A 6,483-nucleotide genomic window follows, 5' to 3' on the forward strand; every position below is an offset into this window, starting at 1 on the left:
TTCTGATTTCTGTTGTGTGCAAACTGGCATGGTGGGGCTTACATCACCCACTTGGATCCCTTGAACATTCCTGTTGAGCATCTGAAACCCCTTTTGAGCACTTGAAACCATAAAATGAAGATTTTTCAAGTTGAACAAGCAGGTGAGGTGGGATTTACAATCATTAAAGAGGACTGTCTGCTCTAGAAGGCACTAAAACAGCCCACTATATACCAATATAAAATTAGTCCAGTAAGAAACCTACATACGGAAAAAATTAATAGTTCTTTAGAGAAAATGATTTCCACAACCACATCCCACTGTACCTATGATAGTAAAGAACGCTATAGTGTACGTTTTAGTCTCCTATCATGAGATGCCTTCATCCATCCATCCCTCACCCCACAACATACAGAGGCCATACAGTCCTCTGTTTTAATATCTATCTGTTCCATGGGTTTAAAGATAAAGAAGAATATGAATGTAGAGAAATGGAAGTAATACTGTGGAAGAATTTGTTACATTTATGATCCTGCCAAACTAGGTTCAAGGTTTTACTATGATAAAACAAAGCTACTGATGATACAAACGCAGCTTTATTGGCAGTAAGCAGATGGTGAATAAATGCATTAATAGAAATAATACTAAAGGCAGTTCTCTTATCTTCCTCCAGCTGAAGTATCTGGTCTTCAGTTAGAATGGATTGCCTTATGCTCCTAGACAAAAACGTCTCCCAGTTGTACAGTCTATGGGAATGAGGCCCAGGAATACCTCCACTGGTGGGGATTACAGACCACCCACCCAAGTTTGCATTCTAGACGCTTCAGTGAAGCTCACAGTTTGGGAACAGAGACTTCATTCCTTCCTCTGACCACAGGTACTTGGAGAAAGAAAGTTTCCTATTCTCAAGGGAAAAAGCTTTACATCTGACCTATCAGTCAGATGCCTAAATACAGCATCATGCCAGGGGATGTCCTCTAGTCCCATCAGAAGTTTCTTTCTCCAAACCCCTGCAGCACTTTGCACTTCCTGAAAACCTGAACCAGAAGGTTTTTCAGGGCTTTGAATCTGGTTTTGAGAATGCACAGGGGGCTGCTAGTAGGAGAGGAAATTATTTTCCTTGCAGTTCCTGCTCATAGAAACAGCTTTTCCAGTGGAACGACCCCTATGGATCCTGGCCACAGACATTTTATTCACTATAGTACTTTGTTTATGTCTAGGTTTGGAGCTGTCAAATCCAAACTGAAGCTGGAAGTACAAAAAACATAATATGATTTGATTCTCCATATTCAGCCTTTATGTTATTTATTTATGGCATTTATTTATTGCCTTCAATACACCAGGGCCCCAGAGGTAATGTACAATGAGTTAAAATATTTAAAATACTAAATAAATAACTAAAACCATTTAAAAGATTAAAACTCAATTTTAAAAATACAGTAGTTCTAAAACCACAGGTAACTAAAAACAGTTTTAAAAGCAGCTAAAGAGAACCAGAGCAAATAGGGCCCCATTCCCAATTTTAAGAGCCAAAGGCCGAGGAAAATAGTAGTTTTTGCTGCCAGCTACAAACCCAGAAGGGATGCCGAGAACTTGACCTCCTTTGGGAAGGAGTTCCACAGTCAGGGTAATGCTACAGAGAGCCCTGTCACATGTATCCCACCAACCTAGTCTCTAAGGGTGGTGGGACTAATAACAAGGCCTGTTATGATTATCTCAAATTTCAAGCAGGCTCATATGGAATGAAACCAACTTTCAGATATCCACATTCCTGGCCCCAAGCTATTTATGGCTTTATAGGTCAAGACCTTGCACTTGGAATCAAACTGGAAGCCAGAGCAGGTATTGTAGGACTGATGTTATATGGTCTCCAAAATGTATATTTTACAATAGTCTGACCACTTCATTTTGTACTAGCATTAGCTTCCAAACATTTTTCAAGGGCAGCTACACACAGAGCACATTACAATGGCCTATAAATCACTGTAGCCAGATATGCCCTTTCTAGGAAAGAACACAGTTGGCACACCAACAAAAGCTGAGCAAATACACTCTTGGCCTTAGAAGCTACTTGGACTTTCATGAATAGTGCAGGGTCCAGGAGCACCTCCAAGCTACAAACCTCATATTTGTGCAACTCCATCTAGAACAGATTTCAGCCACAATCCCAAGCTAACTTTCCAAGTGATCAATTGAACTTCGTTTTGGTCTGATCTGAGCTACAATTTATTCACTCACATTCAATACTTCACTGTATTCTAGACTTCCACAACTTTGTTATTGTGACTACTACGGGTTAGTAGTTAAATTGGCACCATCATTCAGGAATTTTTTTTAATAATATGCAAATTAAATAGTTGGCTAGCAGTACAAAACTAATTGGTTTAATTACAAAACATTTCAAAACCAATTGTGGAATTCCCAGGTGTTCCAAAGAATGAAAGTGTCTATGTTAGTATCGGCAACCTTAACTGGTCACACTTACTGCTAGCCAATTATTTGATTTGCATATTATGGTTTGTTTGAAAACATGAACCTGCACCCAGCCACAAACTGTGTTTTACTATTCAGCAACAAATCTGAAAACACAACCTGTTATTAAGCTTATGAATCCTGGCTTGTTTTAACAATGGCTTCTACTTTCAACTGAATCCAATCATCACCACTACCATAACTGATTGTACAACAAATATAGTTGATTTTTAAATAATTCCACAGTACAGGTTGAGCCTCCCATGTCTCACATGCTTGGGACCAGAAGCATTTTGGAATTTTACAGATTTTGGAATATCTGCATATACATAATGAGATATCTTGGAGATGGGACCCAAGTCTAAACGTCAAATTCATTTATGTTTGGTATACACCTTATAAATATAGTTTGAAGGTAATTTTATTCAAAATAATTTAATAGTTTTGTATATGAAACAAAGTTTGTGAGAACTGAAACATCAGAAAGCAAATGTGTCACTATTGCAGCCACCTACGTGGACAATTTTGGATTTTGGAATATTGTCAATTTTGGAATTCTGGATAAGGGAGACTCAACCTGTAATTCTAATTTTTTATATGAATAGTTGGCTTGATCGCAGTTACTAAAGCGTAGCCTAAAATTACACACTCATAATGGGTTCATATTCATGATCTCTACATATTCAATAATGTAGAGAATATGCAGGGACTGTAAAAGTCCTGAATTCCTGACTCAGTTGCTGCGAATGACAGGCATCTGTTCCCTTGTTGACTGGGACACAGAAGGCTGATGTTTCCAACCCTCTCTGCAACTGATCTCCAGTGTAAGGAAGAATTGGGATGAGGTTCCTTTTTCTGTCTGTTGCACAAGAGATTGCTCACAGGAGGGGGACGGAAACATATGTCTGCTGTGTTCCAATCAACAGAAGAACAGAACTTCACTTGAGTACCCAGCTTGTTGTGGGCTATTAGCTTACAGTTGTAAACTGCTTAAAGACTGTTTAGGTGGTATGAAGTGGTATATAAATGAAGCTGCTATTGCTATTGCAGCACCTGCTTCCCAGGAAGTCAAGTTGTTGGGGGGAGGGGGAGGGGCTGGTAGATGCTACTTAGCTATATAATTAAGGTAGTTATGCAACAAAGACCCAAAACAGATGGTCCAAATAAAGTGGCTTCTTGCCGCTTTGGAGGCATGGTATTCAGATGATGCATGCCTCCAAAGTGGCTGGAAGCTGCACCAAGGACATGCCAAGGCTGCAAAAGCCAGCCTCTTCAGGAGCGGATTAAATCCACTCTTGCCAGTGGCCTGTCTGAGACTGCAGTGGCAGCTCAGCTTGAGAGTGGGCCATGTGGTCGTTGCAGTCCCAGACCAATTGTGGCCCATCTGCTTCACCTTTTAGTAGCGTATGTAGAATTCTAGCCATAGTTTCCACAAATATTCATAAGGAAACAGCAAAACAGTACAACCACATTATTTCCTATTATTCTCTAAGTACATATGCAGGTTGAGTATGAACAAATCTTGCCAAGAAAATCTCATGAGAGAGAGGAGAGATGCATGTAGGAAATCCCTATCTATCTAAGGAGGGGGGAAGAGAACGCAAAAATCTTCCAACAAAAACATTAATTTCATTTTTAGACTTGGGTCCAATTTCCAAGATCTCATCATGTATATGTAAATATTCCAAAATCTAAAGAAATCCAAAATACAAAGCACATCTGGTCTCATACATTTCAGATAAGAAAGACTTACCGTAACCTGTATTTCATTTTCATATCATTTTATTTTACTTGCTCACCATTTGCCCACCCACTATCTCAACAAAGTAAACCCTTTGCTAAAATGTTGAACGATGTGTATTATAAATTCTTTAATAATTTTAAAATTCATGCCCTTGAAAGATGAGCTCATACATTTGATTAATTAACATCCTTTAACATTGATTTCAACCTTCAAGATTTTCCAGAACTAAATTAAAATGCTGCTCTCATAATAACTTACATTATTCTCATGGATGCCTTTTTTTAGTAGCATACATGCTCCGAACATAAAACTACTGTTTCCTTGTTCTTGTCTATTGACAAGAGAACTCACCCAAAGCACAAAATTCTTTGTTATGTGTGGATCATTTCCCCTTCCACACAGTATAAAATCCTGGGTAATGTATTTTGCCCATTAAATTATATTAAAGACAGGCTTAAAGCACTTCAAGAATGCTTTGGCTAAAACCTATACTGATGCTTTAAAAATGTGTATCAGAACTGCAGGACATCACATTTAATAATAGAGACAAACATTGTATGCATAACTGATATGCATAAACCAATGAGTTATTTTCAGAGGCATTAAATTAATGATTATGCATTGACTCTATCCACCCAACAACTTTATCTGTAACAACAAAATGCCAAGAGAATAGTGCAGTACATGCTGCTCATTCTCAGGAAAAACAATGACAGGACAGACAGAAGGTGGAAAACAGCCTTACCATCATCGAGTGAAGAAGAATTACCCATGGTAAAGGGATGTAAATGGGGAAAGCTTGAAGAAATGTGAGTGGAAAGGAAAAGAAAGGCACCACTGGAAATGTAGAAAAAGAAGAGAAAAGGAAAAAAAAGTGTGAGGGGTAAAGGGAATATAGATTTCTACAGACACACTTAACAATAAGACTAACAATCTTTTCTTAAGAAATCTTAGGAACTGAGAGTCACAGATAAAGCTAGGGAAATACCTTATATTTGGTATTTAAACAAATGAACAAACAACACACATTCAATCAAGCCTAGCCACCATTCACTGATTAAATAATCCTACCCCATTAAGATGTAAATACCCTAAGTCTTCATGCCAAGAAAATTACATCAGGCAAACACACCCTCTGGGGAGCCATGTTCACACACAAATAACGATGCTCTATTTCCATCCAACATGATGTTAAACACAACACTTGCCTGCCCAAGCTAATTCCAAACTCGTGGCAAGGATTATTATAAGGCAAATAATGCAGCACTCCCATGCCTAACTATTAATATAATCCAATGCAAGTTTTTGGTTCTGTTTTATAAAACAAGCTGCCCTTATAAAACAACCTGCATTCAATTTATGCTATAAGCAGTGCAACTGAAGGCATAGCCCCTCCTTGCTTCAGCCATCACTGCTTAAACACCAGAGACAATTGTGTGAACATTTGTCACCTCATATGCATTCACTTTAATTCCATTTGCCCTTAATCTGCCCGAAATCCATTTGTGTACATGAATTTGAGTAATTCTTTGTACTCCAACATGTTCACTTTCAACATTTTAGTATCACCAACAATTAACTTAATTCTCTTCTCCATTCCTTCCTCCTCAAACCATTCACAATGCATTCTTAAACTAGCAGTGTTCTAGTATGATGGACAAGCTGCATTATGCACTGACTCAATACAGTTTATCTCCTAATATATGGCTTGGTGTTTCCTTAATAAATACAAATACATAAATACAAAAACAGAACAGAAACATTGTCAAGCTCTATAATAAAGCTCAGTTCATCTTTATTACAGCCATAGACCAGCACAGGTAAAAGGGGGATCTATAATACAGTGTTAATTTTGGTCTTTCAGTTTCTAGTTGTTAGGAGTCTGGATTTGTCAAGGCAAAAAGCATGCTGTTCTGATTTTCATTTACGCTTAACAAAAATGCTGCCATCCTTTGATTTAATTAATACACTTGACCAGAATAAAAATACTTGTGAGTAACCACAGAGCTGTGTGGTCTTCTCAGCCATTTTTATGTTTTTATACGCACTATAAATAGTCTCTGTTCCATATTTAACAATGGATCCATTTTTTTTGTTATTTTAGTTACTTAGAAATTCACCCTTTTATCCACTGTTACTAACAGAATCTCCCAGTTTGTTCTCATTGTTAGAAACCTATCCTTACAAGTTGCTGAATACTGTATGAATTTTTAGTTATGTAAGAAATTCTATGAATAAAAAATGGCTGACAAAAGTAGAAAATACTCTGCATCTTGCTGGCACTGATT

The 6,483-nt window shown here is 37.7% G+C and overlaps 1 protein-coding gene across 5 annotated transcripts in view; it reads right to left on the minus strand.

Moving 5' to 3' along the window:
* The window catches only part of SH3KBP1 (SH3 domain containing kinase binding protein 1), a 203,267-nt gene that overhangs the window by 20,599 nt on the left and 176,185 nt on the right, over positions 1-6,483 (minus strand). The window lies entirely within an intron of this gene.

The sequence above is a fragment of the Sceloporus occidentalis genome, unplaced genomic scaffold (genome assembly GCF_023333645.1).
Source record: "Sceloporus occidentalis isolate IW3139 unplaced genomic scaffold, rSceOcc1.0.p SCAF_2, whole genome shotgun sequence".
NCBI classification, from domain to species: Eukaryota; Metazoa; Chordata; class Lepidosauria; order Squamata; family Phrynosomatidae; genus Sceloporus; species Sceloporus occidentalis.